Here is a 10,863-nt window from a genome sequence, read left to right on the forward strand (position 1 = left end):
AGATATCAACTCTCTTTCAAAATACAGAAGATGGCAATATCAATGAGTGCTTGTGTCGGTAGCACAGGTTCATCTCCAGGCCAGATAACCCCTCAATACATCCCTGCAGCATTTGGATGCTTTAGATTGTCACAGCAGAGTTGGAACTCAGAAAAACAGTTTATATGAGATTTTCCTCATGTTCTATATTTTGCCCATTCTTGAGGTATCTTCAGAAGGACTGGTCTTTGGAACTTGAGATCATTTTTGTCATACTGAGACTGTCAGAAATATTTCTAGGAAAATAAATATTTATATATAATAATAATAATAAAGTTTGATATTCTGGTTCATCTGAAGATGAAGAAAGCAGAATTCCTGCTTTGAGAAGACCGGGATTTTATTCCAATGATTCCTTTCAGATGCAAATGGAGTTTAAGAAGTGCTGCAATTATCAAGCACAGAAGTATGCCCTGGTACCATGAACTGCAGGGTGTTCTAGTGCTTGGCTATGAAGGCTGCAGAGTTGAACAAAGGCAAAGATGGTCATGGCATCTAATTTCTCTGTCAGGGGAAGGGAAAGGGTATTTAGTATTTAATATTTTAACATTAAAGGGAGGCAGTCAGAAAGGGCAAAAGTCGGAGCATTGAGGGAAAGCATTAACTATTTCCATCTTCTACCATGGCAGCTAAGATGTAAAAATGATCTCTAGTACTTAGAGATTTAATACTACAATGACGCATGCAGCGGGTACCCTGTTTTCATAGATGTATCCTCCATATATGATCCTCAGTATTGTTCAGTATCTTCAGTATCTCACATGATCAGAACTGGTGTTGTAGAGCTGGCTGGAATACTCCTGTATACAGTAAAGACAAAATATAGTGAGGGATTTCCAATCTACTTGAAAATATTCTGCATGGGCAAAGCCCATCCTCTGCAGTCTTTTTTTTTTTTTTTTTCAAGATTATAGCAATCAACTAGAAATAAAGCCATGCCAGTTTTGACTTTTAAACATTCTTATGTTTAGAACACACATTCATACACACATACCGTTGGGCATGAGGCCATGAATCTTGTTTAGTGGGTGGTTATAGTTGTATGTAAAGAGTGGAGATTAAATTAAGCATTGCGGGAAGGTAGTGCATCTTTTCTGGGCAATTACACATACCTTGTATAATCTAATGAGCTGTTACTGGGCCCTAATGGAACATTTAAAGAGAGTTATTGTATTTTTTCACAGTTTGCTGGATTGGAGAAGTTAATTGATTTACTATGGAAAATGCCTCTCCCTTTTCCCAGACCCCCATCTTCTTTTTAAAAACGTACAGAAATAGAAACACAGTAAGGAGAAAGTCTAGAATACACAGTAATCGAGTCCAACATCATTAAAAAAAAAGATCAGTTCCACAATATCTTCCCTGCTAGCAATCCACAATGATAATAGTAATACTCAGCTCTGCAATAGCTCTGTAAATCTACAGATTCCAAAGTGCTGTGCAATGAGGGAAATACAGAGTATTTCCTTCTTTCAGCCTGCTGTTAAAAACATAGAAAGGTCACTGTAATATTCAACTAAAATTGTTTTTTTGTTTGTTTTTAATTGTATTTTTCATATATATTTTTTAACACACTACTAATGGAGGACTTATTTAAGCCCCAGAATACTTTAAAGCAGTATTTAAGGTAATATGCTATAGAGGTGCATTCTCTCTATTCCTTTGTGCCTCACATGTACTAAGTAAGAAGGTCCAAGATTTTTTATGAACAGTATTTGGCCTCAGATATAAGATCACTTTTGTTAACTCCTTTGACTACAGATTAACCACATACTATTCCCTAGGTATCAGCAACAACTTCTCTTGTGTTTAGTTGAGGAAGTGAATTCCAGAGCTGGAACCTCATGTGAAAGCAGTCAAACATATTTCCCCAGATGGTGCTCAATCTCTGCTACAGACAAAACCATTCTAAGTAATTTCACTCCAGTGTTGACCTCATTGTCTGTGGTGGCTTCTGAACATGTCATCCAGATGGGATTCAGCTTTTCCCAGGTGTCTACTGAGCTGGAAGACATTCTCTCCATTGCAGGTAAGACATACCTGTGTGCTGCCACTATGATTCTGCTCCTGTTTTTCTGACAAAGAAATACACATTCAAAACCAACCACTTATGTTTCTTGTCTTTTATTTCTTTTTCTTGATGATTTCATCAAAACAGTTGGACATAGGACAACAGCAGAATGGTGTGACAGCTTTCAAAGAGCAGCTGGGATTACACCAACCTAATATTAGTAGATCTACAGAGAAACACCTTTTGTGGGGCTATCAGCATTTAAAGCAAGACTAGAAAATAGAAGGTGGATGCCACCTTCTTCAGATGATCAGCAGTATAGATAGATTCTTTAGAACACTGTTGTCCCTGAGATGCACTGAATGTCTCAGACTTGGAAACCAGTACGTGAGGTGATTCATTTCTTTCCCGTTTCTTTTCACTGTGCAGGTTAAAGCAAAGAGGTATTTCCTATGAGACATCGTAGATGTTGAAGTGTTGAGGTTAAAGTAACTCTGCTACTTACAGCAGGTAGGTTGAGAAGTGTTCATGGGAAGGGCAGGAGGAGAACACCATTCTGTCTGTCCTTACAACATCCCTGATTTTGCTCCCTTCCTTTACACATCAAATTCTCACAAGAGTTGTGAAGATAATTAATTATGTTGGAAATTACCATTTCCTATACGAAATTATCTAGTTCTATCTATAATAATCGCATTTTAAAGTTGCACTTTATGTTGCTGATAACTTTGCCTAACGTTCTCATTTGGAAAACATTTATCTTACAAGATATATACCTTGGATATCTAGAAAATTTTAAAATAACTGTTCATGTATGTCTGAGACAGTTGTTCATGTCAAGAAAAAACTATTTCTGAAACACTAGAGCTCCATTACGTTATGTGATTTTTAGCCAGGGAACACGGGAAAACATTATTTGAAAATGCTCTGAAGAGCTTTTTCTCAGTCACTTTAGGTCTACAGCCTTTACGTTGGCTGTTCTGTTTCTTATCTGAAGGTTCATCCAGGATCACTGCAGAGTGGCTGGACTTACCTGAATGTGTCACTGCAAGGTTTTCTTTCACCTTTCTACCTGCTGCAGGCTGGTTGGTATCAAAGGACACCAATAGTATGTTTCTCATGTTCTCTTGATATACTGTCTCTCACAAAGTGACAGGGAAAAGACACAAAAATGATAAAACTCTCTGATGTGAGTGTAAAATAAATAAATAAATAAATAAATAAATAAATAAATAAATAAATAAATAAATAAATAAATAAAAGAAGGAGACAGAGATGGACTGGAAGAATAGCCAAGCAGTAGATTGTAGTAGATTAAAACAGAGGATTTAATAAAACACAAAAATGGGGACTGGGGACTGAAGACTATCTGACCAGTGATGATGATGAAGGGGATTGTTAGCTTGTTAACTGGTGGAGATGAGGCTGGGGCAGACTGGACAAAGGTACAGGGTTTCCAAGCTTAGTTTTGAAGTCTAGGGCCAGAGGTCTGAAGCCAGATGGTTTCAAGATATGTAAAGGAGAACACTGAGGTTAGATAATGATTTGGGAAAAAAGGATGGAGTGAGGAAGACCAAAACTAGACAGGAAAAAATGCAAGTGGAGCCAATTTCAGAAAGGATGTGATTGAAATAACAGGTATGACAGGAGCTATAGTATCAGGGAGAATTCACAGCCATTCATGGATGCGAAGGGACTTCAGACAGCCCAGTGTCATGCTTATGTCTGTGGCCAGAGAAGACCTGTGAAAGTGTCTCACTTCACCTGTGTGCTGATCTCCCAAGGCTAGGAATTGGTTCTGTGTCAGAATTGGTTTGTTATCCCTGCAGTCAACAGATGATGGACCAGGGAGGTGCATGATAGGTTTTTCATCTGTTTGATTTGTAATTTTTCTTGAAAGAAAACTAAGTCATGTTTTTAAAAAGACATTATAAGACAATAAATAACCCTATCAGTTATGTTATAGACATTTTACAGACTTAAATCTGATTTCTGTATGACCTGCCACCTTGAGATGGATCTTGTTGTTTGGTGCTGCTAAGGATACCCATGTAACCAAGAAGTATTTTTTTTTTGTATATTTCTTCATTTCTTTCTTTGCAGATTTTTTATTATTATTATTATTTTTATTTTTTTGTCCAGTAGGATTTTCAGGTTTGGTTATTCAGCAAGTATTTTCAGTGGTCCATCATTGTGACTAGACATCCAGTTGAATAGGTGCTGCATAAAGGCACTACATCCTTCGTGATGTACTCTTCATGAACATCCACAGATTACTTCCTCAGAGAGAAAAATAGTGCCTCCATCTGTTCCTCTATAAGCAAGACCAATGAAGTCTGGAATTCCATAGAGGGCATTCTTCTTTATCCTATGCAACTGTCTTATCTTAAGACCATCTCTATTCATTGCAATAACTGAGCTGGAGGTCCTTGAGAGACAGAAAATATGACCATGCAGGTGAAGACAATATCTTACTGCAGTGAAAGTACAAGGGTAAGGTAGTGTCATGAACAATCTTGGATTAGTTCAGGCATTTTCAAAATTTGGAGTACTGATTTTATAACTTTAATCTTTAATAATGTTATATAACTTTGTTGTTGTTGTTGTTATTTTGTTGGATGCCTTTTTTTTGTTTTTCCTCTGCTTTGTTTTGTTTCCTCCCTGTGTAGACTATCTAAAGGAGATACTTCTGCATTTCTGGGTGTGTGTCAGTAGTTCATAGAAACAGTGCCATCTACTGACACAAGAGTAAGTCATATTTTCCTTCAACTATTTAGGACCAATAGTGCTACTGCTGATGGACACCTTCAAGAGTTTTTTGATTGTCCAGTTTTCAGAAAAAGACTACATGCTTAAAGGAGTGAGAGTCTGTTGGGACAAGCTGACAATTTCAGCTGAACCTTCTTTTGGTCATTGAGATCCATAACTCAGGACATCACACATCTGTCCAGCTTCATGTTAAAATTTCATTTCTTCTCCATGCCTGCTATATGTCTAGGCTTTTGATTTGTTTCTAAAGTCTCTGGAGACATATTTCGACCTCCACTGGCTACTGAGTTAAAAAAGCAGGTTGCTTTTCCTCTGGCCAGTTATAGCCAAACCAGTATTCTGTACAGAATTTGTTTGTTTTGGTTTTGTTCTTGCTAGTGAGATTTTTATTCACAAGAAACAGGGGCAGAGTTAGAGAGAGAAACAGACCGTAAGTTAATAGTGTCAACTCCTTCAGATCTAAGGACAGAAGTATATAGTCTCAGTGGCAGTTTTTGCCTCTGCCTGGCCAACATTTTCTCTTCTGCCAACAACAGCAAGGTCAGTTCATAAACACAAGCTGGTTATTCAAGGTGATGCTAGCTTTACTTTATGGCTGCTGCCTGCAAAGAGAATAATTTTGACTGTGATAATTCAATCCAAACTGGCACCACCATGCACCGGTCAGGATGTCTGCATTCCTGACATGAACTCCTCTCCTATTTGGGTACTTTATGCAGGGAGCTTGAGAAAGAACCGAAGTAAGATGTTATTTCTTCCACATGCAGCAAAGAAGAAGCTACACTGCTGCTGAGTGCAGGCGCTGTACTGAGTATAGAAATGTGCCAGAACTGTCCTCATTTCTGACCCCTGGTTTGCCACACAAATGAGCATGCATTTGCGTACGCAGTAAAAATGTAATTAAAATCAGCAGCACATTAAACTCATGTTGAAATCCTCAGGAATATTGCTGCCATTGGGCAAAGAGGAAAATACTATAACAAGATACCAGTAGTTAAAAGCCAATTAAGCATGCCTATTAGCTGTCCATTATCAGCACTGAGTACTGTAAATAAAAAATATTAATTGCTATAGGCCATGTTGTTAACTGCCAAATAAATCCATAAATATTTCTTACAACATTAATGATAGTTAAGTATGCAGTTCATGTGTTTACTTTGTTAAAAAAGAAAAAAAAAAAAAGGCTTTTGGTTACCAAATAGAAAAACAAATTCTATTGCATTCTTGCTGTTCATTTTAGATGTGACTTCAAATAAATATATTTTCTGGGCCTGAACTAGTGTTTTTGTCTATTATGGAAATCTAGTTCAATTCCTCACCACCACCACCACCACCACCTTCTCACCCCACATCTCTGTATTTTTTTTAACTCATCTTCTACGGAATGATTCATTCTCTGCTAATTAAAAATGGCAAATTTTGTACGCTATAATTGCCTGTAGGTATCTTTGGTGATTTTCAAATATGACCTTTCATTTTGCAAATCTTACTTGGAACACATTAAAAAGATCTTATTTTTTTAGGACTGCTACATGGTACCTTTTGGAATCCAAAACCCTTTGTTCCTGTCTCTATCTGAACACCTCACCTTACAAATGGAGACACTAGAAATCATTACTGTCTTTCAGAAATCCTGGCTTTATTGATATTTAGCATCCAATTTAAATCCTTCCAAACAAATGCTTATGTTTCCCATGGCAGCAAGGATTGACAGTTCATTTAAACAGAAACGGTAAATGCCTAGCTCTTTGAAAATCAGACCACACATTTCAGATGACTACAAATAGATTTTGGAAGTATGGAGGGAAATTCGGGCAAGATGATCAGCTTGGAGATGCTGAAAAAAAGCAGTCTTTAGGACTGGTAGTATAGTGCTAATGAACTAGATCCGGAAAGGCTTTCAATGTCTCACCAGGACATTGGACTTCAAGAAAACAAACCATCAAAAATGACACCAGTGATGGTCATAGCAAAGTCTGCTTTTACAGCTCTTTTACCCCAGTGTTTTTCAAAACCTGACAGATATGTCTTTTCTTTAACTGCAGGGAGGGGAGGAAAAGGGGGTAGGAGAACTAATAGAATACGGGATTTATGCAAGATCACTAAAGGAATTCCACACCAGTTGCTACTTCTCCCACTATCCATAGCCTTGACAATACGTAGCAAATCTGAGCAAATCACCTAGGTTTCCTCTGTTATAAGTTGACAGAACCGAGCACCCTTCAACGGAGTTGACCCCAATCAAAGACAAGTACCTAATGTAGGTAAAATTAGATGTTTTTCATCCCCTTAATTTCATCAGCTAAGGACTTTTTTTTCCTGTCCTCCAGCCTTGATGTCTGCTCACACAGTTTGACTACATACACACTATTAAATCAAGACTCCAACATGGTGGCCACTTCCAAATTACCCATCAGTCCTGATTTTTCGTTAGTTCTTGAGCTCTGCCTCGCAGTTATTTAGGATAGTCTGAGGTAGGTGAGACCCAAAGGTTTTCTAGGACAGTTTAATAGTGTCAGTGGTATACTTCTCCTGCTTGAGACTTTGCCTGAATGCTACTAAATTTATACAGTTTTTGTGTCCAGACAAGTGTTATCCCTGAGACTTTCTAAATCCTACCCCTCACTTTTAGACTATGGAAACAATATAATACTAAGAACTATGATACTAGCCATAAACCTATGCCCTTACTGCTCCAAACATTAGATTTTTTTTCAAGCACTGCCTAGATAACTAGAATGTCTTTAGCTAAAAAGTAGGATCAAGATCAGTTCCAAAGTTAAACTCTACTTTAGAAGGATTGGGTCTTTATCCATACTCTTAAGTACATGGTTATTTTACAGAGAAGCCATTTGTTTATTCAAAACCGTGACAGGTTTCATAACTATGTCTAGTGCATCTGCTTAACATATTTAATTTGTAAGCAGATTACCAGTCCAAATCTGTGATATGCTGAAATGACAGTATGCCATTACACTGGTAAATTTGCAAATCCAAAGCCAGGGTGGATTTCATAGTCTCAAAAGGTCCCTCAAAAGGTCTCTAGCCTAACAAAAATACAAAAAAAAAAAAGGGGGGGGGGGGGATCTGTCTGTGGGACTGATGGGACAAGCTCAATGTTAATGATTTGAGATTGCTTCATTTTGGAGAGATAGCTCCATTAAAGTTGGTATTAGCTTCTTTACATAATTTATAAGGATGAAAACATATTAAATGTCATGATGGCTATATCTGCAATACCCTAATACCAGGTTAAATTAATCCATAGCATTGACAGATTTCTCTTTTATGCTGTAGTTTATTTATCTTTAAATGATTCTGGCAGCTTTGGTACAGACATCAATTTCTTTGTTATAGCAGAGGAACAATGATAGGATTTAAAGGCTTTCTATGATGCAGAGTATAAGAGAAGGGGAACAGGACAGGGCAAAAACATTGTTATTCCTGAAAGACGAAGAATTCAGAGATGTCACCATATGACTTGTCAGACTGCCATGATGTGGCCTTACCAAGGGTGTGTTAGATGCCTGCCCAGCTCATTCACTTTAATACTGGGCATGAACAGTGAATTATTATGGTCTTTGCCTGTGGTCTTTCCCAGCACACTTATTCTCTACTGATCGGCATTTATCATCCCATTGACTTTAGCTTCCCTTTAGAAACATCTTTTATGAGAAATTAATGTATATTCATCTACATATTTTGCTCATAAAATTAGGAAGATGGACTACCAGTAGGTGTTAAACTTGACTTTGCACTCATTGAAATCACTGTTTTCTTCACTGGAGGGTAAGTATATACCATGCCAGATTACTCCAGTAAGATCCACTAGTGAAGTTAGACTACTAAATGTAATTGGGAATGGTCCTGGTAAAGCAAGTCAGAAATACGCAAATTATTCACAGGCCTTGTTGAAGGTTTAGGCCTTTATTTTTTCTTCCTATAATTGAATTTCTTTCAAGTTAAGACATACCCAAGAGATTCCTAAGAAGTGCAGCAGACCTGCTGATAGCATTTCATGATAGATATGCTTTCTGTCAGGTAAAAAGATAATACAAAAAAAAAAAATTAAGGTGTTAGTTAATATCTCTTCAAACATCCTATCTCACCTTTAATTGAAAATGAAGATATGTTCACACATATCTTGAGTAATTAAAACCGTATGGCTTTTTCCTTATCTAATTAATGAAGAATGTCAAAATCAGAAATTGCAAATAGGGCATAAAAATAAACAATATTTAATTAGTTTTTTTTTTTGTGAATAGCATAAAATATAAGAGAATTTGGTTAAAGGTGGATTTCAATAATTGAATGCAGGTGTTTGAACTATAATTAACTTTTTGATTTAAAATGTTACAAATAAATAAATAAATTATTAACAGTCATGTTACCAAAAGGAAAGATAATTGAAGAACCACCACCCCTTCTAAAAATATAAAAAGATACAAAAAAATACTACTGCATGGCAGCATTTGACCTTACGGAGGAGTCTGACCAGTTATATTAATTGTATATTAATTGTTTCACGTTTCCTGATTTAGATATGTGTATTATTTTAGAGTGATGAAATTTCCTTAACTTTTGCACGTTTCTCAGTCCTTCTGAAGGCATCAAGGCTTAAATACATGCATAAAATAATCCCCCATTAAATACTTTCCTGAACAAGAATCATAGAATCATAGAATATCCTGAGTTGGAAGTGCCCCATAAGGATCATTTAGTCCAACCCCAGGCTCCACACAGGAGCACTGAAAAGTCAGACCCTATGTCTGAGAACATTATCCAAATGCTTCTTGAACTCCGGCAGGCTCAGTGCTGTGACCACTGCCCTGGGGAGCCTGTCCCAGTGCCCGACCACCTCTGGGTGCAGAACCTTTCCCTAACCCCCAGCCTGACCCTCCCCTGTCCCAGCTCCATGCCGTTCCCTCGGGTCCTGTCGCTGTCCCCAGAGAGCAGAGCTCAGCGCCTGCCCCTCCGCTCCCCTCGTGAGGGAGCTGCAGGCCGCCATGAGGCCTCCCCTCGGCCTGCTCTGCTCTGGGCTGAACAAACCAAGGCACCTCAGCCGCTCCTCACATCTCTTGTCCTCCAGACCTTTCACCATCTTGGCAGCCCTCCTTTGGGCACTCTCTGACAGTTTTATGTCCTTCTTATATTGTGGTGCACCCCAATCTGCACACAGTACTTGAGGTGAGGCCGCACCAATGCAGAGCAGAGTGGGACTTTCCATTGGCTAGCCATGCTAGTCCAGGATACGGTTGTCCCTTTTGATCACCAGGGCACACTTCCACTATCTTGTACCATCCTGCTAGGGCTATCTTGTACTAGAAATTTACATTTTACTTGTTACATTTGGGTAAATACCATGAATGAACATTTCGCTTTGTCTGGGCTTGAACATACATCCAGAGTATGAGAAAGGCTTGATTTCTTATTAGGAAGCCCTGAGATGTAAGGAGTCAATCAGTTCTTCCAAGGGAAACACTCAGCTCCTCATTTAAGGTTTAATGCCTTCCCCAGTCGAAGAGAATTCTTGCATATAAATTCTCCTACTGTCTCTCATTGAAGAAAACAGATCCTTTCAAAAAGTAAGTAAAAGAGTATTCATTATAAATAGTCTCTGTGTGAAATATTGCAGCAGAGGTATAATTACATTACCTTTTTTAGATTAATTACGTTATTATATCATCCCAGAAGTGTTCAGATACCGTGGTGATGAGTGTGGGACAGATAATTTCAGTGTATTTTGAGATACATAATAATGTATTTGTATTGTATTTTTTATGCTAGAAGGGGTCCCACGAGCTTCACACAATAATATATCGCCTCTCCTACCTAGACACTGGCATTTTTGACACAGATGGGAAAATGCACACCAATGAATCCATTAGTACTGCTTTTAAAGGACCTGCTGCATCAGTTTGACTTGCTCAGACAACCACTTACCAGACCAAGGCTTTCTTACTTCTGGAGACCACGGGAAGCCAGAGTGCTCAGGAACCTTCATTTCACCTAATGATGTGAAAGAGTTTCTCCTCGGAAAGTGA

General features: G+C 38.0%; 1 long non-coding RNA gene across 1 annotated transcript; it reads left to right on the forward strand.

The window, feature by feature from the left end:
* Positions 1–454: 454 nt before the first annotated feature.
* LOC310894980 lies at positions 455–6,264 on the forward strand. Its single transcript, XR_014580323.1, has 3 exons — positions 455–2,560; positions 3,048–3,158; positions 4,193–6,264. It is a non-coding gene; the product is annotated as an uncharacterized lncRNA (long non-coding RNA).
* Positions 6,265–10,863: the final 4,599 nt, after the last annotated feature.

This window comes from Anser anser, assembly GCF_964211835.1.
Source record: "Anser anser genome assembly, chromosome: 2".
Classification (NCBI taxonomy): domain Eukaryota; kingdom Metazoa; phylum Chordata; class Aves; order Anseriformes; family Anatidae; genus Anser; species Anser anser.